This window comes from Bos indicus x Bos taurus, chromosome 24 (genome assembly GCF_003369695.1).
Source record: "Bos indicus x Bos taurus breed Angus x Brahman F1 hybrid chromosome 24, Bos_hybrid_MaternalHap_v2.0, whole genome shotgun sequence".
Taxonomy (NCBI): Eukaryota; Metazoa; Chordata; class Mammalia; order Artiodactyla; family Bovidae; genus Bos; species Bos indicus x Bos taurus.
Window position 1 is genome coordinate 22,629,020 of NC_040099.1, and position 27,497 is coordinate 22,656,516.

The window sequence follows — 27,497 nt, forward strand, 5'->3', positions numbered from 1 at the left end:
GCTCCTTCCAAAATATTATTTTGCATTCGTATTGTGCACCCCACCCCTCAAATCTGCCTGTCAAATTTGGGAGCCATCTTTCAACTTCCAGCTCATTTCTCATTCCCTCTGTTAACCCTCTGCCCTCTCTGTTGTGCCTTTTGGGGTTTATGTTGTGGCATCTGTCACATGAAATCATGACGATTTGCTTCTGTGTTTGGCTTTTTCCAGCAGTCTGTGAGATTCCTGAAGACAGAGATTGCATCCACAGACCTCCGACAGTAACTAGCACAGGGTTGGTGACCAAAGCGGATGGTGAATGAATAAAAAATAGAGCTAAAAAAAGATACAGATTCTCTTCATTACTAAAGGGTCACTTATTTGACCCATGATTTTACAAATGTTAAAAATGCTGAGTCAAAACTGCAAGTAATTGTTTTTTAATGTCCCAGCATAAAAATCAGCATCCACTGATTTGAAATCCTCTCTTTATTCACAACACAAAGCCCTTGAAAACATCAAAGATACTATTTCCTAACAATGAACGGCTGGGTCTAAGCTTCTCAAAGTGACACAGGCAGAAGGGAATAGTGAAAAATGATTGAGAAACTCAGGATTGTAATGCTTGCTGCAGAATGATGACCCCTCCCCGCTAGCCTTTGAAGGACATGCTTCCATTTGCCTGTTCTGTGTGTATAAAATTATCTGATACTGTGTTTGCCTAAAACCACGATTTACAGTCACTATTGATTTAAAATGCTTTATAGACTCATTTTTAATCCTTCTATCCCTGGGTTTTCCTTATCAAAAGCAATTTCATGATATTGCCTACAAATAATGCAAAGCAGGATGACCTCCGTAAGAGACAGTAGTTGAGGCTGGCAAATCATTGCAGTAAGGACTGAAGAATGGCTGCCATGGACTTTTAAAAAGCCTCAAGATGTAACAGAACAGAACTCGACTGGGTGCTATTCTTGGTCCTTGTGTTCCTGGACAAAGTTGATCTCTCTAGGCTGTGTCTTTCTTCTTCTGTCAAACCAACAGACTGTACTAGTCACTAAATGATGTCTAAGCCTACTCCTTAGCTATAAAATCTGGTGACTCAATCCAGAGCTGAGCTTCTCTGGACTCAATATAATATTAGAAAATTCATTATCAAAGAGGTGGGGGAGTGTGCAGAGGAGTAAGATCTCATCAAAATGTGCATGCTTGTTTTTAAAAGCAATGGGAGTGGAGTAGGAAGGCTGACTCATTCTAATTGATTTATGCACTGAGAACTCTCCCGGTCAAGATTAATTCTCATGGGTATAATGTCTTCACTTAGATGAACACATAGAGTATTTCATAATTATAAGGTAAGAGCAAGGTGCAATGGTGGGGAATTGTTTACAAGTAAGCTGAGCACACCGAAAATGTCAAAGTGTAATAACATTTAGTGGTAAGTGTAAGTGCTGCCAAATTAAGGACAACATTCCCTTGTTTATCATTCCTCAATATAGCCAACTGCCTGGAGAATCCCACGGATAGAGGAGCCTGGCAGGCTACAGTCCATCGGCTCGCAAGAGTTGGACACGACTTAGTGACTAAACCCCCACAGTAGCTAATCACAGCGTGGACAGAGAAGATTCTCTCTGGTTCTTTCTATTTCTGTAGTGATGAAGTGTTACAGAATATGCTTGGTTTCTTAGGTGCTGCCTTACAATATTTATACATCTGTATGTCCTTCAAGGATACACAATTCTTCCAAGCTTTTTCTTTGCTAAAAGAGAAAGGTTCTGGGGGAAAAAAATAAGCACCTACAAATCAAGATTTATAGATCTCAACACCTGAGATTGGAGAATGGGATGCCATTTCTCTCTGCCTGATGAATTTTCATTACTGGGGAATGAACTGGTCTACAAGGCCAGAAAGGACTTGGACTAGAACACACTATCTCCCAGTGTAGATGATGAGAACACTAGCAGAGAAATGTTTGTAAGCAAATAAAGCCTCTGGTTCCCTCTAAGGATCCAAGAATTGTTAATATCCAAAAGAAGAAATTTTAATGTGTTGAGATATATTTTTATAAATTCTAGGCATATTTTTATGTACTCCATTGGAAGCTTGTATAGTAGAGAAGTATAATTGTATAAAATATTTATATAATATGGAAGAAAATAACCCCTTATATATCAAGATTTAAAGATATCTACAATTAATATTTTCTTCTAGGCTTTTTCTATCAATATACCAATATCACCATAATTATGACCAACAGTCATTTAGTGTCACTAAAAGTCATTTAGTGTCTTCTTTGTTATTGTTACATCATGACATCAGCATTTTCCCCAAACTGCTTATACTTTTCATAGGTATCATTCTACTATGTGCAACATGATGAGCTCATAAATTCTTCACGTGGATTAATTTATGGAATCCTCTCAATCCTAAAACATGTCCTTATTATTCTCCTTACTTAACAGATGAGAGTAAAATATTAAAAAAAGGTTAAACCAACATCACACAATTTACATGAAGGTATTTGGGTTAGCTTATAAGAGAAATGGACAAGCTCACATGCATAAAACACTGCATGGTATTTTATTGAGCCGATTGACCAGAGTGTTCTCAAGTATTTCCTTTCTGACTGCATTATTATTCATGAGGTCCTCCCCTGTCTCCATTCCCCTGGACCTACCCATTTTTTAAGTGTATGTCAAAGCAAACCATCTATGCACTGGCACAAGAGAGACAAATGACCACACCCCACACCCCAAACGGTGCTCCGTGTGATCATCCAATAGTGAGGAAATGCTTTTTTTTTTTTCCCTCTTTTTGTAAAATATATTGTTTCAGAGAACCTATGCAACATGTGGGAGGAATAACAGACTTCTGGATTATAAGCCAGGAGACCTGGGTTATAGATTGCCAATTAGACTGATCTGTTCTGGCCTTTTACATTAATCTCTCAAGCCTCAGTCTCCCAAGACGACAAAAGACTTCCACGAGGGCAACACCAGCCCTAGGAGTGATGGTTGTTCTGATTCTCCCGGTCCTTACAAAGACAGCCTCACAGGCAAGATCTTCTTTAGGCTATAGAAGTCTCCTCATGTACTTGGCCAATAGCCTTAGTTGCTAGAAAAGGACAAACTGAAGACATAAACACATTGTAATCAAGCATAATCTTATTGCTTAACTATTTTGTCACAAGTCCTCTCATGAAACTTTAAGAAAGTGAAAACTTGCTGATAATAAAACTAAGTAAAATACAACGTGACCTGACTGATAGCAACAGATATATAATCTGGGCAAAACTGGAGTACAGATAAAAGGATATCATCAAAGTCTCTGAAAAAAATGAGTTTCAAATGCCCCTAAGAAATGTTACTGTTTATTCCATTATTCTCAACAGTCTTGTTCATCATTCCTGATGATGTGAAATTTTACTTTCTATTTTTGGCATTGAGTGTTCTATTATTAAAAACATACAGGATACTGCAAAGTCATATTAAGTCAATAAATACTATTATCTGCTTGATGATAAGAAATAGTGGAGCAATGACTCGCACCTGAGTCAAAAATCACAGATGAAGGAAGCATGAATGACACCCCAATGAGACAGATAAATGTTATTATGAAACAAGGAAGTAACTTGGGAAGTCACAACAAAAAAGGAAATTGACAGATCATATTATTTTCCTTGTACAGTAAAGAAAGTTTACAATATCATCTTGAGAGATAAATGTTTTCCCAGCACAAATTCCTATAAGAATTGTATGGCATAGTCCCTTATTCTGAAGGTATCAAGTAACAGCACAATGTTATCCCAGTTGTTCAATATCATTCTTTCTTTCTTTTCCAAAAGTGCCATGTCTTATGGCAAACTTGAACAGGACTCAGGGGCACAAAATGAAATAGTTCCTCAGTAATGACATTATATATGTACAGAGAGAGAAGTCAAGGGTTAAGACAATGAGGTCTAGGTACATGATTTAGCTTAGTATAGCACTTGGAGAAGTTGTGCTGGTAAACTCTTAGCTAGCACAGTCAACTCAAGGTTCTTTTGATAGCTGCTGAAGTGCCGACATTCTATGTAGTTGATCAAAGAAAGATCTATATGCTTAAATAATAGGTGAAAAGGTGCCATGTTGACATTCTCATGGAAAAACTAAGAAGCCTGACATACTCTCATACAGGGATGGGTCACTCTAATACACAGATGAATAAACTTTTTCTCAAAAGAAAAAAAAAGTGATAACTCTGCTATTATGATTTTATAAGTTCCTTAAAGCATGAAAGAAACAATTTGGGTTTAGACATTTTAATGGCTACGTCTCACCTTTATAACCCACTCCAGTATTCTTGCCTGGAAAATTCCATGGACAGAAGAACCTGGCAGGCTACAGTCCAAGGGGTCACAAAGAGTCAGACACAGTTGCACAACTGAGCATGCACACACACTCACCATTATAGTATCTGAATCTATAAAAAAACCTAAGAAATGCCTTCATCAGATATCTGAATATATGAATAGACAGACGTGGCCGATGAGTCCACCAGGGTGTTAAATACTTCCAGTAGAATTACTGAGAATTATTCATTTGAATACTAGAGGATGTATATTTTATTTTTAGCATTGCTAAAGTAAAGTCTTTCCTCCAGGGTGTAGTTTGTGAAAGACAGAACTACTTATTAAGGCCACTCCTGATTGTGACAGCAAAACTAAGTCATCATCATGGCTCAGGTTGCCTATATTTCTGTAGACTTGAGGATATGAAGATATTTCCAATTTACCTGAATACCAATCCACTTATTTAGTTATATAAAATGAGGAAGGCAGTTCTTTTTAATCGGAGAAGGCGATGGCACCCCACTCCAGTACTCTTGCCTGGAAAATCCCATGGACGGAGGAGCCCGGTAGGCTGCAGTCCGTGGGGTCGCTCAGAGTCGGACAGGACTGAGCGACTTCACCTTCACTTTTCACCTTCATGCATTGGAGAAGGAAATGGCAACCCACTCCAGTATTCTTGCCTGGAGAATCCCAGGGACAGGGGAGCCTGGTGGGCTGCCATCTATGGGGTCGCACAGAGTCGTACACGACTGAAGCAACTTAGCAGCAGCAGCAGCTCTTTTTAATAAGATTTAAAATTGGAACTGAATCTATCAAAAGAGCATAATGTTTGAGTAGCTTTATCAAGGATTGAGGAAGTTTTCCGGTTTCCCCTGAATTGGCATCATAGCCACTTCAGATTCAAATCACAGGGATTTGAAATCATAGTCACTTCCACATTAAGCACTGTTACAATCTTCCACTTTGCATTTCACTGTTTATTAAGTAATATGTGCTCAGTTGCAAAAGTCACGTCCAACTCTTTGTGACCCCATGGACTGTAGCCCACTAGGCTCCTCTGTCCAGGAATTTCCCAGATAAGAATACGGGAGTAAGTTGCCATTTCCATCTTCAGGGGATCTTCCCAACCCAGGGATTGAGCCCACATCTCCTGCATTAGCAGGTGGATTCTTTACCACTGAGCCACCTGGGAAGCCTGATCTGAAGCAGAACCACCGGGAGATAATCTTCCTCACTGAGTATTAAAATATTACCACTTTCGCCTTTCTCCTCTTTGATCTGTGTAATTCTGTATCTTCTGACCTATTGATGTAGGGTAAAATGGATTACGTGAGCTGGTGAAGAAATGGTCAGCAAAACTCCAAATTTAGAGTGTTCATGGGAGATGGCTACAAGAAGTCAAGAGGTCATGAAAAGATAGAAGAGCAGCCTTCAGGACAAACTCCATGCTAAGAGTACCGGGGACAGTGACCAACATGTCTCCCGTCTCTCCTGGTCAGTCTTCCTGGCATTGCAGAAGGGCCAAAACTGTGAGAAAACTATGAAGTGTAGTTTCTTTGTTAGGATGTCCATTTTGGAGCTTGGCTAAAGTGTATTTAGCAATATAAAATAGATTTCTAAGGAATTAAACTAAAAAATACATAGGAACCCCTATTATTGTGATCCATCTAACTAGGCATTATGGAATCAGTTAAATCTTCCAATGTTTTATGAACAGACACTTGAAGTGTTCCCATTCTTATCAGACTCCATTCTGGCCTTCTTTAAAATCATTGTCCAGAGTGATCAATACATTTAACATGCATTTCTTGCCCCTCTTACTACATAAAGCTATGCTTCTTGAGAAAAAGAGATTTGTAATCAAAGGAAATTCTAAAGGATACCAACAGCAACTTGGGAGGATGAGACGTTTTTGGAGAAACAAGGTGCATCTTCCTGGAAATTTGGAGAAAATACTTTTATGCTAATGAACCAAAGATTTATTGTGGAGTAAATGAAAATATGGGCTGTCCCAGGTGGCTCAGTGGTAAAGAATCTGCCTGCTAATGCAGAAGACACAAGAGACTCCTGTCTCTTTGTGGATTAGAGCCTTAGGTCAGGAAGATCCCCTGGGGGAAGAAATGGCAACCCACTCCAGTATTCTTGCCTGGAAAATCCCATGGAAAAGGGGGCTACGGTCTACAGGGTCACAAGGAGTTGGACACAACTGAAGGGACCGAGCACACATACAAATGCAAATACCTGAGACTTCAGAAAACTTGTTATACGTAGCAGACCATTTCAAACTCTGGCTCTGGGTCATGGGTCCTGCAAGTATGCATTTACTGCTTTATTCGGCTTTGTTTACTTTGGTGGAAAGTTATTTGTTGTGAAACAGTGAAAGAACACAGTAAATTAAATCTGATTGTCCTTTTATGTTATATTTTGAGAACATGTACCATTTTAAGAGCGAGATGACTCTACAGACTTTATAGTGCCAAGATTTAAATTTGTTTTACTGAAGTTACAGCTATTTCAAATCGATTTCTAAAAAATTAATGTAAAACAATCTGAGAGCCCTCCAGTGGTCAAAATAATATATGCAAATACTCATAGTTATTTACTCAATATGCCTCCCCTACCCTAAGAACTTAAAAACATTTCAGTCTTCCTTTCATAAAAATGCTTGCTTTGATTACTTTCTGATAGCACTATTATATCATATAAAATTGTTTTTTTAAACACTATGGGAAAACAGATGTTTATCTAAATCGGTTAAATAAAAAAACAGAAAACAACAGTCCAAATCACCCATTTATCAATGAGAGATTTTGAGCAGTCGCTAGAAATTAAGCATGTAGGGCAATCCCAAATTTTGTCCAGATATGAGTAATTTAATTTCTTCCCGTGCAGCCATTGAGAGAAATGTGGCTGGATAATAAAACCACTCAAGATAAAGAAAGAATTCAGTCAACACAAGCTGTGTCTGCCTTTAAGCACAGAGTTGTATTTTAGTGTGTATATTCCTAGACTTACAAAAGCATTGTGTGCTTGTGTATTCCTAAATTGTAACTCCGATGGCTTGCATAAGAAATGTGTTGGCTTCTCTTTTAGCACACACATATCTAAGCCAGGCACAGTACTTTCGTGTGCTCATCTCTTGATTACCAGTAATGGTTTGGCAGGAAGCCTGGAATAATGTTTCTGCCTTGAAAATTGACAAGCTCTAACATTTATCCAAATGCTGCAGTACTGATTGGTGGGGGGGGGGGTTGGTTTGTTTTAATTAAATTCCTATGTTACTTTATTAGAAAGTAGAGCTTGTTTTAAAAACTCCCCCACACATATAGACTTATACATTGGTACTTCACATAGAATTAAGATTTTTTTTTTCTTTTGGCAAACCTGGAACTATATATCCATTGGTGAAAAAGCTTGTTCAAGTTTGTTTTGCTTACAGAAAACCCCGAATGAACTTTTTGACCAATCCAGTACTTAATTGAGCTTCTCAGGTGGCAATAGTGGCAAAAAGCCCGCCTGCCAATGCAGGAGATGTAAGAGATGCAGGTTGGTCTTGATCCCTGGGCCAAGAAGATCCCCCAGAAGGAGGGCATGGCAATCCATTCCAGTATTCTTGCCTGGAGAATCCCATGGACAGAGGAGCCTGGCGGGTTGCAAAGAGTCAGACATGACTGAAGCGACTTAGCATGCACGCAATATTTAATTATTACAGTCTGAAATCTTTATGCACCATCCCTTCAAAGTGTTAGCACTCAAGCTGTGTCCAACTCTTTGTGAACCCATGGACTGTAGCCCACTAGGCTCCTCTATCCAAGGAATTCTCCAGGCAAGAATACTGGAGTGGGTAGCCATTCCTTTCTCTAGACCCTCAAAGACCTCCCTCAAAAGCCTGCGCCTTTGAGACATCAGGGTTAAAATGCTAAGAAAAAATTTTATGTTATATAATTTCATTTCATAATCAGAATGTTTTGCTTGTTTTCTAGTTTTGGGCAGAAAGTAAATGCTTGTTTTCCCTTTTGTATATTAATGTATGCAGACTTACCACATCAACATGCCTATGTTAAAAAAAACAACAGTCAAGTTTAGTTAGTATCTGTGAATGACCTTCAAGAAATTCAACCTCCAGCAAGAAATGTTATGGGTAATTCTCAGAAAGCACACTCGAGTGGAGTAAGTTATTGCCTAAGACAAAAGTAGGCATTTCTGGAGGCTACACAGTGTCTTTGAGGCCACTGGGGTACCATATAGGAGACGGAAGCAATAATTTACCCTGGTGCAATAAAAAATACAGTGTAACTTGCACACCAGGATCTTCTGCCTCATTAAGTTAAACATTTCCCTCATGTCATTTTTAAGGAGAGATTATCATACTATAAATCTAATAACTTAGATTTATCTTCTGGTGTCTGGTGAATGGTTACACAGCAAATTTTTCAGCACTATACATGTTTGGGTGCTAGGCAATTTCAGAATGTAGATATAACTGACTTCATACTTTGGCACATGAGGTAAAGCTAAAATTCTGCTGTGTGATTATTCACAGAGTTCCAAAGCAGGAACCCAGCAGTGCTGAGAAAAGAGCTTCAGATCCTCCTGCAGTGAATTTTTAGAGGTGTTGCTGACATCATTATAGTTCCTGAATCTTATTAGAACCCCAGGGAAAAATATAAACAAAAATCCATCAGGAGAAATGTGTGCTAAGAATTTACACTGTCTACAACTTTGATTGAATCATTGTTATTTCTATGGAACCCAAAGAAGATATATTTCCCATATAATTTTTTGTTAAAAATGTATTGATTTACCTCAAACTCTTAAAATCAAGGGAGGAGAGGCAAATAAATGAAAAGCAGAATAAATTACCAGAGTGGACAAGGTGAGGAAAGGGCACAAGCTCCCCTGTCACACCTAAACACCCTGATGCTTGTAAGGGAACCTAATATCTTAGGATTTTCTTTGAATAGAGTTGCTGGGGGTGTAAACTTTCATGGAACAAATTGGTTCATTTTAAGTGGTCACAGTACTTAACTGACTATAACACACTTTACATAGAAAAAGATGGACATTTTGCTTTTATTAGGCTATTACCCTTCTTCTTGCACAATTTCCCATAGACAGCAACTTTAGTAGAGCATCTTTTGAAACCCAACAATCTCTTTCTCCTTCTTAAGTTTTAAACATTTTGAACTCAAAGGAGGTGAACCAAGAAAGAAAAATCAAGAAACAGATGTTGAAGTTGAAGATGAGTTCACTTTCCACATGGTCTTCATAAAGAAAAGATAATTGAGTCTAATAAATTACTAATGTATGATCATATTCTAAAATGGAATAACAGTTTAGGAGTTTCTAATAAAATGGGTATAATAGTGCAAATCCCTTTTGAGTTCTATGCTATGCTAAGTCGCTTCGGTCGTGTCTGACTCTGTGCAACCCCATAGAGGCAGCCCACCAGGCTCCCCCGTCCCTGGGATTCTCCAGGCAAGAACACTGGAGTGGGTTGCCATTTCCTTCTCCAGTGCATGAAAGTGAAAAGTGAAAGTGAAGTTGCTCAGTCGTGTCTGACTCCTAGTGACCCCATGGACTGCAGTCTTCCAGGCTCCTCCGTCCATGGGATTCTCCAGGCAAGAGTACTGGAGTGGGGTGCCATTGCCTTCTGGGTTCTGCCAAATATGGCCAGGCTTCTTATAAGAGGCTATATCACAATTTATATCCCACTGCCACTGCTGCTGCTAAGTCGCTTCAGTCGTGTCTGATTCTGTGCGACCCTGTGGACAGCAGTCCACCACACTCCTCTGTCCATGGGATTCTCTAGTCAAGAATACTGGAGTGGGTTGCCATTTCCTTCTCCCTTATATTCCTCAGTAGAGTTAAACAATGTTATTGGATCCCCTATCAGTTTAAGATTTGATTTCTATTGGTGTTTAAAATCAATGTCATTTATCAAGAGAATACATAGTACCCAAAGGTAAAGATATTTTTTAAAGTCCTTATAATTCTCAATTTTATGTGCTCAAAGTATTATATAAGCTATTACATTATCACACTTTTAATTATTAATACACTGGAGTAGGGGTGATTTAATCCAGAATTTACCAAGTGTATTAAAGTATGTATTAAAAATGATATACACAAATAATGTTGATATATGTGCTTGGTGGTTTAGTCGCTAAGTCATATCTGACTCTTGTGACCCCATGGACTGTAGCCCACCACACTCCTCTGTCCATGGGATTTTCCAGGCAAGAATACTGGAGTGAGTTGCCATTTCCTTCTCCAGGGTATCTTCCTGACCCAGGGATTGAACCCATGTCTCTGGCTTGGCAAGTGGATTCTTCACCACTGAGCCACCTGGGAAGCCCATTTACAATATATACGTTAGAAATGCATAGTTTTGAATAACATTTATATCACTCTGCTACTCTCCTTTTTACCTTGCATTTAGTCTTAAACATTAACAAGGCAAAATTGGGAAATTCAAAGATTAATGAGGTATTTAAAAGTTGAAAAAATTATTAAGCCTATATTTTAAGGTCTTTGGGATTTTTAACTTAAATCAGCAAAAACAATTTACATGTTCAGGAGTGATAATTCTAGGAAATTCTCCATGAAACAAAGAGGAAAACAGATGAGGATCCTAGGTCAGATGAATTTGGGAAGTGCATATATACCATATTGCTCTCTCGGCAATTTCTTTGACCTTTGTATTAAGAGCTCTTAAAGTTTTACACTTTAAAGTTTTACTAAAGAAACATGTTTGATATTCTTTAACACAGCATTTCTCAAGCTAATTTGAATATGTGTGTGTGTGTGTGTGTGTGTGTGTGTGTATTTATATGAGTGAGTGAGTGTAAGTTGCTCAGTCATGTCCGACTCTTTGAGACCCCATGGACTATACAGTCCATGGAATTCTCCAGGCCAGAATCAGAATACTGGAGTGGGTAGCCTTTCCCTTCTGCAGGAGATCTTCCCAACCCAGGGATTGAACCCAGGTCTCCTGCATTGCAGGAGGATTCTTTACCAGCTGAGCCACAGGGGAAGCCTGTATATATATATATATATATATAATTTTTTTCAATTTCTAAGTGCTTCATTAACCTTTGAATTCCCCAGTTTTTACCTTGTTAATGCTTAAGACTAAATGCAAAGTAAAAAGTAGAGTAGCAGAGTGATATAAATGTTATTAAAAACTATTTATTTCTAATGTATAATATAGATTGCCATTCCTCTGTGGCATTTTCCTTCATCCTGGTCCTTTCCTTTGGCCCCCTGGGAAAAGCAGGTACTGGGGATTTAGAATTACATTGTTACCTTTTTCTCCTGCTTACTTAGGCAGCACATATACTAAAATTGGAATATACAGAGATTAGCTTGGCTGCTGCACAAGGATGACACACAAATTTGTGAAGCATTCCATATTTTTATACATGGGGAATCTAGAAAAGTGGTACAGATGAACCTATTTACAAAGCAGAAATAGAGACACAGATGCAGAGAATAAATGTATGAAGACCAAATGGGGAAACAGAGGGTACGATGAATTGGGAGACTGGGATTGACATACACTATTCAAACTATGTATAAAATAGGTAATTAATGAGACCTCCTGTATAGCACAGGCAACTCAGTGCTCTGTGGTGAACTAAATGGGGAGGAAATCCAAAAAAGAGGGGATATGTGTATACCTGTGACTGAGTCACTTTTCTGTACAGCAGAAGCTAACACAATATTGTAAAGCAACTAAACTCCAATAAAAAATAAATTTAAACATGTTAAAAAGTTACCGTTTTCTCCATTTCTTTGTTACACATGATCAGTTCTTAGAGATGGCAAAGTGTTAGTCTTGCACATTGACTCTCTACATTCTATAGAAATTAACTTATCAGAGGTTCTTTTTCCTTCCCAGAACTCTCCATGGGCAGGACTCCTGAGAGGTAAGTGTGGACACAGGTAAAATGCTAGGATTCCAAAGTCCTGGAGAAACTATGGCTGGGAAAGTCACAGCCACTCTCGAAATGGTGAAGATTCAGAGAGCCAAAAGTCTCAGTGGGGCTCAGAGCTAAAGGACGAAAACAGACAAGAGATGTTAGCATCAGATCACAAGTAGATTGCCTACGTGTTACCAAGTATGGATCAAATACTGTTCAAAGGTACAGAAGAGTTTCAATCTAGATCTCTGGTCTTCTGGGGGTTGAGGGGCTGCCTGTCATCCACGACTATGGAATTCATTAGAGCTCTTCATAAATATTCCAGCTCTTTCTCTTTCCAGGGAAGTGGCAGGACTGTGTTACTCATCCAACTGAAGACTGAAGTTAGGTGTGACCACATGGCATGCTTTGGCCAAGGAAGTGTGAGAATAAGGAACATGGGTCATTTCCTGGTAAAGGCAACGATGTGGAGAAGGATCTCCAGTGAACCCTTGACAAGCACTTTGCATGAGCGGGAAGGAAACATTGTTTTTTTATAAACCACTGAGATTTAGAGGTTATGTGTTATCTTAGGAAACCATGTCTAGAATATTCAGAGAACTTCATATGTGTGCATCTTAGTTTTATCATACAGGAAAGAAAATAACAACATATGTCTCTTACCTACAAAATACTATGAGACGTTGGATGCATTTTAGGAAAGACTTGTTACACTTATCTGAGGTGTTAAAAACAACATCTTTTGATGAGTAGATATATTTCCATAAATGTGTAGTAATGAACCATCTAAGACTAGAAAATTCAATGCATGAGAAGATAAATTTCATTCAAAATTAGTCTACATCTTTTAATAAAATTAATAAAGGCATCTGCATTCTTGAACTATGACTAATTCAGTGAATTCATTTTCTTCAGCATTCATAAACCTGTGTGCTTCCACATTACCAAGGAAAGTGGTACAAAAGTAAAGTGAGACTAAAAAGGAAAAATAATAAAAATAACTATTTCTGTCTTGAAAATACACAGAGATTTACAAAGCTTTCATGACTCAGGGTGTCTCTGAGTCATCCTTATGCCATATTTATTTTGCAAGAATGCAGAGTCCAGCTTTATTTATGCAAATGAACATACTCCTATTTTATGTTATGATACAATACAGTTTCCTATGTAATAAAAATACATTTTCTATTTAACTTTTTTTAGCATTTGTTTAGGTGTCTTTAAAATATTCTATAATAAAATATCTGTTAAATATGAGGTTTTTAAGAATAAAAGCAATCCTCAAACTTTTAAAACTTAGATTTCTGAGAGAAAAACACAAATTGTTGGGAAAAGGCAAAGTGACTTTTTAACAAGTGTGGAGATTTGTACAAGTAAGTTAAAAATACAAATGAGAGAGTAATACAACGTAGTTTGTAAATTACACCCATTGTTTTAACAGGACATACTCCGGTGTCGGTGTCTGGTGAAGGGGTCGAAGTAAATCATTTCATTGTTTACCACAAGCACAGCTAAGGCATGAAGTAGGAGCTTGACAGGGATTTGTTAAATTAGTAAGAAAAATTAGCTCAGCTACGTGGAGGTTACAATGTAAAATCAGTCAGATTTCAAGAGCTAGTCTCAATTTCTTTCACTGATGAGGCCAAAAAAAAAGTCAATTTTATATTTTCATATTTTGTGATGGAGAAATTTAGAGTTTGATCTAAATATTGACTTTGATAATTTGATCTGATTCAAAACATTTTTAAGATTAAATTTTGACCCTATGCACTTTATAGAGTTTTTGTCTTTGTGGAGGTAAAAAAGCCCTATATAAGAAAAAACAGAAACCAATTTTCTTAGTTTTCTAAATCTCAGGATTTGGCATATCAAAGGCATACAACAAATGTGTGAAAAATTTATAAGTGCTCTGAGGAATATGAAATTGATTAAACACCCTCAGAATTAATAAACTATATTTTCTCCTCCTCTGATTCACACCAACTATATTCAATTTATAATAAATAAATGAAGTCTTTTTTTTCACTTAGCATAGCAGAAAGATTAATATTGCACTTCAAGGCCTCAAAATTTTTAGGAAAAAATGTAACCAACTTTAAGATTTTAGGGTCACAATATCATAATACACAAGCAAGCTTTCCTTCTAGCACATACTGGGGTCTGAAAATAATCCAGTGTTTTCTAATGGTTCAGATTCAGGGTGTGTGCAATGAGATGATTTTAATTTAGTTGTGTCACAGGGACTTTTTCCATGTGTGCGCTTCAGCATTCTCAGCTAAATTTGTTGAAACAGGTCTGTTTTTCAGCTCTATGACTTTCTTTTTTTATTATTACTCTCTCTGATAATATACAGCTAATTTATTGTACTTACATTTCTATCATCTCTTTCATCACACTCAAGGCTTATAGTCTCATTTGGCAAAAATGAAAATAGATAGCATCCCATCTACCCAAACAACAATACCCAAATGAACATTTTTTTCTGGCTGTACCATGCAGCATGTGGGACGTTAGTGCCCTGATCAGGGATCAAACCCTTGCCCCTTGCGGTAGAAATGCAGAGTCTTAACCAGTGGACCACCAGGGCATTCCTCAGACATTTTTAATTGACACTTCTTGACATTGAAGACTATGAAAGATCACTATTTTAGATAAGAAGTTTAAGGTCAAAAGAATAAGGATGTTTAGAAGGAAAAAGAATAAAGTAAGAAAGGAATTGTTGAGAAAAAATTCCTTGAAATAGTCACCCGTTCATTCCTTAAATATGCATTCAATGGTTTCTATGGTGTCAGTTACTGAGAATACAAAAATGAGTAAGACACACTGCTTGCCATCAGGGATTCCCAGAATAGTGGTGAGCTACACAGTTAAAGGACAGTGAACATGACTTATGAGATCAACCTTGAAGCAGAAGTAAGATTTGCCTGCAAAGGAGATACACAATGGGCATTCTTGGCAAAAAAAAAAAAAAAGCTAGTAGGTAGACTAGCACAGACATATGATCATGGATAGAATATTCTGGAGGCACCAATAATGTGAGATTAAAGTGTTGGTGATAACCAGTGATATAGTGGAAATAATGTTAGAGAAACAGGTTGAGGCTTTATGACATACTAAGACACATTAAGGAATGCATTTCGAAGGGAATAGTGAACTATAAGAGACTTTAAAGTAGGGGGACAATCCATTCATGTCTATGATTTTTAGAAGATGGGTGTGTTGGTTTCAATATGGGGGACGTGTTGGGGTTAGAACCTAGAGGCAGGAGAAACGCTGGGAGCCATAAAATACCCAAGGGAGGTGATGAAGACCTGAAATTGAGTAGTTTCAGAGAATGGAAAGGAAGGAATTTATTTATCATAATTTGTTAAATGCGGTGATACATGATACAGGCCAAGAAAAAGTATGAATAGTCAAGGTCAACAGCTGACAGTGAAGGCAAGGGGGGTGGCTTAGAGAGACTAAAGAGATTACTAAGAGAAGGGGCCAGCTAGGGACAAACAGAAGAACTGTTAAGCATTGTCGACAGCTCAGATTAGGTTGGAACTCATGAATCTTCCAATCAGAAATTTACATTTTCAAAGTTCTCCACAAAAGCCTCAACAAATCAGGCCACAACTAAAACAAAAAATCAGAAAGAATGAGCTGGAATTATCAATGATATCAGCAGACTGCTGGACTTCTCCTTTAGAATAAAGAATCTTTAAAAAAAAACAACTATTAAAGCAGAAGAGTGACTTTCCATTTTTGGCAACAGTAAGAAGATAATTTGGACTGACACTCTCACTAAGGTAATTAAAAATATCTCAAATATAAAAACAGCAAAGAGTTAATGAGATGGGGAAGGCATGGAAAAATTCAAGAGAGAGGACCAGAGCTTAGAGACAGATACTCCTCTTTGAAAGCTTTTGCTCTTGGCCATCTGAGTATCAGGAACAAAAGGTCTGAGCAACCAGCTGTACGATAAACAGCCTTATAGGTGTTCTTGTTGCTCAATTGGGTCTTTTTGCAACCCCATGAACTGCAGTACACCAGACTTCCCTGTCCTTCACTATCCCATGGAGCATGCTCAAACTCATGTCCATTGGGTAGATGATGCTATTCAGCCATCTCATCCTCTGTCACTGCCTTCTCCTTCTGCCTTCAATCTTTCCCAGCATCATGGTCTTTTCCAAAGAGTTGGCTCTTCAAATCAGGTGGCCAAAGTATTGGAGCTTCAGCATCAGTCCTTCCAGTGAATATTCATGGTTTATTTCCTTTAGGATTGAATGGTTTGATCTCCTTGCAGTCCAAGGGTGTTGTGGGAATGTTAAAGCCCATAGTCTTTAGGTCAGAACTTTAATAAACTAACACGATTTTCAGTTGGGGACTCAAAAGGCCATATCTTCCCTCAAGGTAGAAGGGAATCCCAAATAAACCATCCCTCACACACATCTGCAGCCTTGCTACTTGCACAAGGATAATCCAAGGAATCTTAGGTGCTGTCCTTCGACTCAGGTGGTTTTGATCAGATACTGTCAGAAGCAAACCCAAGTGCCCTCTGGAGGAAACCAGCATCACCACTAGGTCTCACCTGATCCCTACAAATGATTTTAAAAATACTTTTCCAGCAGATAGTCAAAGAAATCCAAGCAACCAAGAAAATAACACACCGCGCATGAGAAGTGGCAAAAACAATAAGAATAGAAACAAATCTTGGTAACTCTTGAGATATTAGAATGAGCAGACATATTATAAAGCAACTATACTTACTATGTTCAAAGAAATAAAATTAACGCTTGACAATGTCAGCAGGGACATGACAGCAACACAGAATATTCATCAGTCTCCTTTCCTGTCAATGCTATCTGGCTACGTATGTCTAAAATTCTTACAAATAAGAACATTTACAAATGCTGTATTCTTTTGGGGTTTTCTTTAGCACACCGAAAAAAGAAACAAAACCCCATTCTAATGTAATTTTATTTGCATGTATAATTCAATCAGAAATATATTAAAATAAAAGGGAAGTTTATTTGTGTCTTGGTGTGTTTGGTGAGTATACATATGCATCATCTGACAAGTTTCTTGAAGACACCTATAATTCCTGCCAGGCTCCCTCCTCTGGTCAACAGATCAGGACACAGCTAGGCACAGAAGGACAGGCGTCCCATGTCACCAGGGAAAATGTACAAAGGTACCATCCACATGTGGAGAAGTGAAAGTTAACTGCAGCTTTTACAGTCTAATGGGTTAATTATAAATATTAGGGAATGCTAACTGTGACTAACAAAACTGTTGTAAAATTAAGTGACTTGGTTAGTATCATGTTCACTTTTCATTTCAGAAAAGTAACTCAGTAGACTATTTATTCTTATCAAAGTTGAGTGAAAGATTGTCATTCATTGTTCATACCTAGTTCAGCCAACGTAGTTCATTAGAATCTGGTCGATGTGACCGAACAAAACCTGGCCAGTTACACGTAACCACTGTTCAGCCTCACACTCTGTAATAAGCACGTCAGCACATTTATTTTCCCCATATAAAGTAGAATTTCCAATTCATACCATGTACTCTGTGACTATTATGGCCAGTATTTATTCAGAAGGAATGCTGTGCAAGTTTGGAAAAGCTGTCTCTAAGAGAGCTGAGAGGTCACTGGACAAAACAAGAAACAAAACCTATACATGGTCAAAACATGAAGAGGACTAAAGTTTGTCATTCTTTCTTTTAAAGAAAAAAGTTTTGAAATCCCAAGCACACAGCCAGGCACCATCAAACCAGCCAAGCTCAGTCCCTGCTCCTCTCAAGCTCCATGGAATCAGAACTCTTCTATTCACTTGGCAAATATCAGCTTTTTTGGAGGAGGAGAACCTGCTTGGAATTAATGAGATGACACCCAAAAATAACTTCTATTAATAAATTGTTCTCTTCAATGTAAAACTGCCCATTTTTCTCATATAAAAAAAAAGTATTTTCTAAAGGCTCCTTATGCACTTTCTACCATTTTTTCCCTTTCTTTTATTCTTATTTTCTTTTTGCATCTTTTAAATTAAAAAATGCCATAGTGCCAATCAGGGGAAATAACTCCATCTGACAAGAATACAGTCAATCCAATGGCGTTGCAGAGTCACACTTAATGTTGTGACTTGTTAACTACTGACGGTGTAATTTAAGAAATGCAGGGTGTTTCAGGAGTTAACACAGGAAAAAGTAAAAGTGAAGTCAAACTGAAGTTACAGACATGCAAGGTCAATTTCAAAACTAAGCTGAAATACTTTGTTTCTTTCTACTTCACAAAACGGTAAACGCCAAGTAGCTCAAGAAAGCTAAGAAAGTTACAACACGGGAGAATCTCCCTGATCATTTCTTCATTCACACAAATAAAAAGAAAGCGGCAACATTAACCTTCCCAGAGAAGCGATCGCGCCTACAACCAGTCTTTGCACTTACCCTAGAGTATGTACACCATGATCTCTTTAAGAATCCTGTTAATTCCAGTACATCCAAGACATATATGAATTCTTAGCATATTCACGGAAAGAACCAAGCTTAACGAAATGGTTAATTACAACAGGACTCTGAAATCCTAGGGAGAGACACGAGGGTAGAATCCAGCCTCCAGATCCTAGTGTATACTGTGTCTATCTTTAACTGGAAAATGACTTGGTTTCACATTCCACTGAAGTCCCACTGGCAGATGCCTTTGGTAAACTCACCAATGGCAGGCTGTCAAACGCCCTCCCTCCACCCCCCTCCGCCCCCTCCGCCCCCTCCGCCCCCTCCACCCCTCTCCAGGCGCTGACCGAGCTTCCGCTGCTACGTCTAAAGCTGATTTACTCAGCTGTCTTTATACCTGTCTCCGCGTGGGTAAAAGGAGATGCTTTCATTGATGGCTATTACGGAAACGCTTGGGAAATGAAGATCAGCCCCGAGGACTCGCTGTGCTTTTCTCCCTGCCACCCCCTTCCCCTCCCTCCTGCCAGAAACCATCTGCCTTCCAAACTTGGCTGTCTGAAAAAGAATGTTCTCTGATTGGCATTCCTGGAAGCAGAAAGCAAGGCAGCTCGAGTTGTGTTCTGTTACTCAGCGTGAAAAACTTCCCAGGTAGGCAGAATACAAACAAGTTAAGTTTTCTGAGATTTTTTTTCCCCCCCGAACTTTGAGGAGACACCAGGGAAATATCTGGGAGCGTGACAACTAGTTTTGTTGTTGTACACATTTAAGTTTGGATATTCACCTATAATTTTACCCCAAATGGCTATGGATGCAGTAAAAAAGTGAGATGGCGCATCTTTTGTGAAAAGCTGAATTTCCTTATTAGTAAATGCATTGGAACTTGTTACAGGAAGAAATGGTCATGCTGCCTCTAATATTCTGCACGGCAACTATGAGGTCTGTGGATTTTCTGTGAGAAAAAACCTTGCCCATAGGAAACGTGAAAACAAACAAACAAACTGCTTTCAGCTGTCCTATATTTTGTATTGCAGACAGCAGAAGAGGGTGCAAGAAATGTTTCTATCTCCGTGTCAAGTCTTCTTGTCCAAAACTGTCTTGTAAACTTTGATGAGGACTGGGGGAAAAAAAAAAAGTTTGTGTGTGTGTGCGTGTGTGTGTGGCCATGTACAATACAACCCCACACCCCACAGTCACACACACATGTCTGAACAAAGGAAAACTGAGTGAATGGAAATGAAGGGAAAAACACATTTTTCTCACACAGGAACTGACAAGAATTAATATTGTGGAGTTCCCTTCAAATCATGACTCCTAAAATTGTGTTTCATATTTATTTTGTGGTCACTGGGGTCAAAAGATCTGCTGTGCTGAAGACATGTTACCTCACCGTGTTCTCAACAGCGAGTGTATTACATGCCACGTTATGGACCAGACCGACTTCTTGAAAGGCTTGATAGAGGATTTATGTTAATAATTGCAGCAATCAGACAAACCACAACCCCGGCGTCTTGGGGTTTCCAGATCTCATCTGGCTGTCACTGCCAACTCTAGGCAACCGTCAGCTGGCTGGGCTCAGGGTGGTGGTGTGGCTGCAGCTGCTCCCTGCAACTTGTGCAGAAGTCTCGAAAATACCTAACGGCAGGAGGTTGACTCCAAAGAGAAAGCTTTCTCTTTGTTTGTGGTTGGTTTTAAATGTTCTGTTCTAGGTGATCTTGTACCACATCTGAAGAAGCCCATTTTAGGGAACCTGATGAACTGGCATCATATTACTAATTTATTTCTTTGATATTCTCATGCCCCATCTAGGTTGGCATGCTACCAACCTGCTCACTCCTTATTCCATTACTAGATGTCCTTTAGAAAAAAAGATTAAAAGAAGGAGGGAGAGGAGGAAGAAACTTTCCTTATGCTTATTCCCAAGCTGATTAACTAAGAGACATTTCAGGCTCTGTGTACTGTTGATAGATAAGGGCATCTGAATGACTTCAGAAATAAATAGAAATAACCAGTCACCCAGAGAGCACACATCTCTGTCTTTGTGATTCTTCTTTCCTCTATCAAAAGGCTGCTCCCCAAGGCTAATGGATGGTGTCTAAACACATGTGACCTAAGAAGAGTGGACAGAGCTGGCGGCAGGCCATCTGGTTCACATCGGCCACACTATTCACTCATGCTGTACCTTCCAGGGAACACTGCTGCTGCTGCTGCTAAGTCGCTTCAGTCGTGTCCGACTCTGTGCGACCCCATGGACTGCAGCCCACCAGGTTCCTCTGTCCCTGGGATTTTCCAGGCAAGAGGACTGGAGTGGCTTGCCATTGCCTTCTCCTCCAGGGAACACTAGCACCACTGAAAGTCAAGAAACGTTTGTTGAAGCAAGCAAATAATTGCTGGTGTAAAAGTGTATATTTTAACCTAAGGAAAATAGTTATAGGTAGGCTCTCATTTTAGATAAGTATGTTTGCATTTAATTTGATGACAAGCAGGGAAAATTATATCTCTTTTCTAGCCATTAACCAAAAGATTATATGGAAGGTATACCAGGCACTGAGTACTTTACTGAGGGCTTCTTTGGTGGCTCAGATGGTAAAGAATCTGCCTGCAGTGCAGGAGACCCAGGTTCAATTCCTGGGTTGAGAAGGTCCCCTGGAGAAGGAAATGACTACCCACCCCAGTATTCTTACTTCCCTGGTGGTTCAGACGGTTAAGCAACTGTCTACAATGCAGGAGACCCAGGTTCGATCCCTGGGCCGGGAAGATCCCATGGGAAGGAAATGGCAATCCACTCCAGTACTATTGCCTGGAAAATCCCATGGACAGAGGAACCTGGTAGGCTGCAGTCCATGGGGTCGCAAGAGTCGGACACGACTAAGCAACTTCACTCCAGTATTCTTGTCAAGAATTCCATAGACAGGGGAGCCTGGTGAGCTACAGTCCATGGAGTCACAAAGAGTTAGGACTGAGCAACTAACACTTTAAATTTTCACCTTCATTGAAGCAAAAAAAAAAAAAAAAAAAGATTATTATACATTTTGGGTCTGTGTGAGTAAATGACTCTAAATATCAACATGGCAAATTCTTCTAAGTTTATTTTTACTGATCTTGCTGGCTTCTAAAGAGAAATAAAAGAAAATAAAATTTTAAGGATTTCTAATATTTCATATTAACTAGTAAACTATAACAATTTTCTTTATTGAATTCTTCCTGACCATTCCGTATAGTGCAACATGCATCAGCCAAATATCTCCTTAGGTTCCAACTTTATCTCTTTTTATATTTTCATCTGTTTCAATGACAGAAATTCCAGAACGTTTGCAACAGTAGTGGTAGCCTGAGTCCAAACCCAAGGTTGAATGAACACACAGGAATTTTTTTTCCCTCTTTTTTCCCCCCTTAACCTTCACAAGGCAGTTGATAAGATTTATAATGGCTAGAACTCAGTCTTTATCATGAGTAAATGTTATTTTTCTCTTTCATAAGCACTAACAAGAGAGTTAGGATTTGATCAGAAAAATAGCTTCCAGGGCTTTCTTCCAAAGAAAACTGGGCATGTAACAAGCAAATCAAATACCCTTGATTTATCATGAATAAGCAGTTAATCTGCTCCATTCTCCAGAAATAGATTGTCTTAGCTCAGTTCTGTGTATGGCAAAGGCTGGTAGCAGTCTCCTTGCAGGGTGAACAAGGTGTTTAGACTTAGGTCTTAGCTGATCTGTGAAGCATCTGTGTGTGAAAAATCTGGACAATGAAAAGCAAATGGTCCCTTTGCTTTTTCTTCTCTAGCATCCTTAAGACACTAGGCTTAAGCTGACAAAGACTGTATCCTCATGATGATAGTTTTGTGGATGATTTTGTCTTTCATATATTATTATTTTGAAAAAAAATACACTATTTGCTATAGACCAAATATTTGTGTCCCCCAAAATTTGTATGTTGAAATCTAACCTCTCACGTGATAGGACAGTATTGGGGGCCTTTGGGAGGTGCTTAGGTCACAAGGGTGGAATCCTCACGAATGGGATTAGTGCCCGACTCCAGAGAGCTTCTTCATCTCTTCCACTGGAGACAACACAGCAAAAAGATGGCCTTCAATGAGCCAGGAAGCAGGCCCTCATCAAACACCAAATCTGTTGGCATCTTGATTTTGGACTTCCAGCCTTCACACTGTGAGAAATAAATTTCCATTGTTTATTTCAGTTGTGTATAAGCCACTCAATCCATGGTATATTGTTACAGTGGCCTGAATGGATTAAGACATTCTTTATGCAAAAGTGAGTTTGTCTGTGACAACCTGGAAGGGCAGGATGGGGGATGGGTGGGAGGGAGGCTCAAGAAGGAGGGGACACATATATTTATAGCCAATTCATGTCGTTGAACAGCAGAAACCAACACACTGTAAAACAATTATCCTCCAATTAAAATAAATTTTAAAAAGGTGAGTTTGTTTTTTGTGAGGGAGGGGATAAACCATGTTATTTTTTCCCCTGCAGAAAAAAATAATAAACCCAAGTAGTAGTTGTTGAAAAGAAGTTAAAATAGACACTGCCCAAGAAAAAAAAAAATAGAAAAACTATACATATAGGGACTCTAACAACAGATATGGAAGGGTTTCAAAGCAACAGCTTGCTCTGTATAATCTTATTAAATGCCAATCAACTTCAAAATTGGATGTCATGGGCATTCATTTTTGAATGCTTATGGTATGAAAATAGCCCTAATTATGGAAAGCACCATATGTATAAATTTACTAACTACAATATCATATTTGGTGGAGAAAAACTGGAGACAATGATTGTTTGATGACAACAGAAAGACATGGGTTAAGGCTTAGGTTAAAAATGATAGCATCTAAACATACAGGCACCATCATACACCAACTGTATTAGAACATCTGTGGGCCCAGGAAAGAAAGATTAAGACCAGAAGGAACCCTATCAAAATGATTTATGGGCGCACACACACACAATATTCAAATAAAAGTAACTGCAGTCCTTTCTCATTCTCTCTCTCCTCTTTGTCTTTGGAGAGGCACCTCTACGTTACGTCCCCTACATACGAACTCTCAAGTTATGAACTTTCAAAGATGTGAACCTATGTTCACATGGAAGTTAGTTTACATGTCTGGCGTACATTGTCACATGCAGCTTGCCCTCCGTTTCCTAATGCTTATGATCCTTCAGCTCTACCATCTTTCACCTCCTCTCCCTCCTCCAGTCAGCAACTCTTCTTGCCTTTTTCACTGATGCCAGCCCCTATATGCCAGCTCTTGTACTATACTTTTCAAAGTACTGTACTGTTAAGATTAAAAATGTTTGCTTTATTTTCTGTTTTTTTTTAATGTATTATCTGTGTGAAAAGTATTATAAACCCAATATAGTACAGTACTATATAGCCAGTTGTGTTAGTTGGGTACCTAGGCTAACTTTGCTTCATTATGAATGAATTGGACTTATAATTGTCCTTCTGAAATGGAACTCGTTTGTACAAAGGGAACTTAACTATATTTCTCTTCTCAGGATCTCTTGTGTGGCCAGTGGGTTGGGAATTTTGGGCTGGGAGGTGAGAAGGAATTGGGGAGGCTATCCAATGTGGAAAGAGACACAAATGAAGAAGCTTAAAGGGGCTTATATTGATATGAAGAAAGGGCGTGGAGAGAAATACTCAAGAAAAAGAGTGATCTTAAAGGAACCAATGAGAACAGGGAAGGGAGGCGGGGAAGAGCATCTGGCACACCAGAGAAACAGGGACCAGACTGCTCAGCAGACTGGGGAATAGCATGTTTGGATGTGGTAGTCTTTGAAGACACCAGATCTAAGGGGGGGATTAGGATATCTGATCCTAGGATATCTGGCTGTGTGTTTTGTGATTTCTTCTTGTTCTTTTTTTTTCATTTCGCTTGTCATTTTCTTTTTTAAAACTTTTTTATTGTGTATTGGGGTATAACTGATTAACAACGTTGTGATAGTTTCAGGTAAACAGTGAAGGGCCTCAGCCATACATATACATGCATCCACTCTCCCTCAAACTACCCTCCCATCCAGGCTGCCACATAACATTGAGCAGAATTCCAAGTGCTATACAGTAGGTCCTTGTTGATTAACTCCCAACAAACAATAGTCCAGGACCTGATGGCTTCACAGGCAAATTCTATTAAACATTTGGGAAAGAGTTAACAGCTATCCTTCTGAAACTGTTCAAAAAAATTGCAGAGGAAGGAAAACTTCCAAACTCATTCTATGAGGCCATCATCACCCTGATACCAAAACCAGGCACAGATAAGATACAAAAAAAGAAAACTTTTTTTCAGGTCAGGTCAATATCACTGATAAATGTAGGTGCAAAAATCCTCAACCAAATACTAGCAATCTATGTCCAATAATACATTAAAAAGATTATACACCATGATCAAGTGGAATTCAACCTAGGGATGCAAGGATTTTTCAATATCCACAAATCAATCAATATGATATGCCACATCAACATACTGAAGAACAAAAATCAATATAATCATGTCAATGATGCAGAAAAAGCTTTTGACAAAATTCAGTACCCATTTATGATAAAAACTCTCCAGAAAGTGGGCATAGAGGGACTGTATCTCAACATAATAAAGGCCTTATAGGACAAATATACAGGTAACATCATACTCAATGGTGAAAAGCTGAAAGCATTTCCTCTAAGATCTGGAACAAGATAAGGATGTCCACTCTTACCACTATGAAACATGGTTTTGGGAGTCCAGGCTATAGCAATTAGAGAAGAAAAAGAAGTAAGGGAAATCCAAATTGGAAAAGAAGAATTTAAACTGTCATTGTTTGCAGTTGACATGATACTATACATACAAGATCATAAAGATGCTACCAGAAAACTACTAGAATTCATAAATGAATTTGGTGAAGTTGAAGCTACAAAATTAATACACAGAAATCTGTTACATTTCTATGCACCAACAACAAAAGATCAGAAAGAGAAATACAAGAAACAATTCCATTGTCACTGCATCCAAAAGAATAAAATACCTAGGAATAAACATAACTAAGGAAACAAAAGGCCTGTACTCAGAAAATTATAAGATGCTAATGAAAAAAATCAAAAAAGATACAGATGGAAAGATATACCATGTTTAGGGATTGGAAAAATCAATATTGTCAAAATGACTGTACAACTCAAGGCGATGCAAAGATTCAATGCAGTCTCTATCAAATTAAAACTGGCATTTTCCACAGAACTAGAACAAAAAAATATAAAAATTTGTATGGAGACACAAAAGACCCAGAATAGTCAAAGCAATCTTGAGAAAGAAAAACAGAGCTGGAGGAATCATGCTCCCTGACTTCACACTATATTACAAAGCTACAGTCATCAAAACAGCATGGTACAGGCACAAACACAGAAATACAGATCCATGGACCAGGACAGAAAACTCAGAAATAAACTCATCCACTTATGGTCAATTAATATATGACAGAGGAGGCAAGACTACGCAATATTGGAAAGACAGTTTCTTCAACAAATGGTGCTGGGAAAACTGGACAGCTCTATGCAAAAAAGTGAAATTAGATCATTCTAACACTATACACAAAAATAAGCAATAAGCTCAAAATGGATTAAAGACCTAAATATAAGACCAAACACTATAAAACCCCTAGAAGAAAACACAGGCAGAATACTCTCTGACATAAAACACAGCAATATCTTTTTCAATCCATTTCCCAGAATAATGGAAATGAAAACAAAAATAAACACGTGGGACCTACTTAAACTCAAAAGTTTTTGCACAGCAAAGGAAATAAAACAAAAAGACAACCCACAGACTAGGAGAAAATATTTGCAAATGATGAGACTGACAAGGGATTAGTCTCCAAAATTTACAAATGATTCATTACACTTAACAGCATCAGGACAAATAAATCAATAAACAAATGGGCAGAAGACCTAAACAGGGATTTCTCCAAAGAAGACATACAGATGGCCAAGAGACACATGAAAAGATGTTCAATATTGCTAATTATTAGAGCAATGCAAATCAAAACCTCAATGAGAAATCACCTGACACCAGCAAGAATGACTATCACCAAAAAATCCACAAGTAGTAAATGTTGGAGAGGGTGTGGAGAGAAGGGAACCCTCCTCTACTGTTGGTGGGAATGTAAATTGGTACAGCCACTATGGAGAACAGTATGCAGGTTCCTTGAAAAACAAAATAGAGCTACCATATGACACTATAATCTCACTCCTGGGCATATATTTGGAGGAAAACAAGATCCAAAAGGAAACACGCACCCGTGTTCACTGAAGCACTATTTATAATAGCCAAGACATGGAAGAAGTGTCCATCGACAGAGGTATGGATAAAGAAGACGTGGTACATATATACAATGGAATATTACTCAGCCATTTAAAAGAATGAAATAATGACATTTGCAGGAACATAGATGGACCTAGAGAGTGTCAGGCTGAATGAAATAAATCAGACAGTGAAGGAAACTTATAGTATGACATCCCTTATATGTGGAATCTAAAAAGAAATGATACACATGAACTTACTTACAAAATCGAAACAAACTCACAGCCTTAGAGAACTGAACTTATGTTTGCCAGGGGAAAAGGAAGGGGGAAAGGGATAGTTAGGGAGTTTGAGATGGACATGGACACACCGCTGTGTTTAAAATGTGATTTCTTCTTTTGGAACATTTTATGTTTCAAGATCTGGTAGTGTCATATTTGTGTGTCTTTCGGATATTGACAGGAATCGTGAAGCTACAGATAAATTTACTTATATGAAAGTTTTTGAAAAGTTGTGGTAATTGTTTTGTGGTACTGCTGTG

At 38.4% G+C, this 27,497-nt stretch overlaps 1 protein-coding gene and 1 non-coding gene across 17 annotated transcripts in view; one reads left to right on the plus strand and one right to left on the minus strand.

The window, feature by feature from the left end:
* Nucleotides 1-18,877, minus strand: part of DTNA (dystrobrevin alpha) — a 319,072-nt gene extending 300,195 nt beyond the window's left edge. For 5 of the 16 annotated variants that reach the window (XM_027526051.1, XM_027526047.1, XM_027526050.1 and 2 more), the window contains exon 1: nt 18,667-18,876. The gene's annotated coding sequence lies outside the window, so the exon portion shown is untranslated. Of the gene's footprint in view, nt 1-18,666 lie in introns of all 16 variants that reach the window. The other 11 variants (XM_027526043.1, XM_027526045.1, XM_027526044.1 and 8 more) reach the window with 5 other exon arrangements.
* On the plus strand, nt 11,627-11,729 carry LOC113883070. The gene has a single exon (XR_003508555.1). It is a non-coding gene; the product is annotated as a U6 spliceosomal RNA (small nuclear RNA).
* Nucleotides 18,878-27,497: the final 8,620 nt, after the last annotated feature.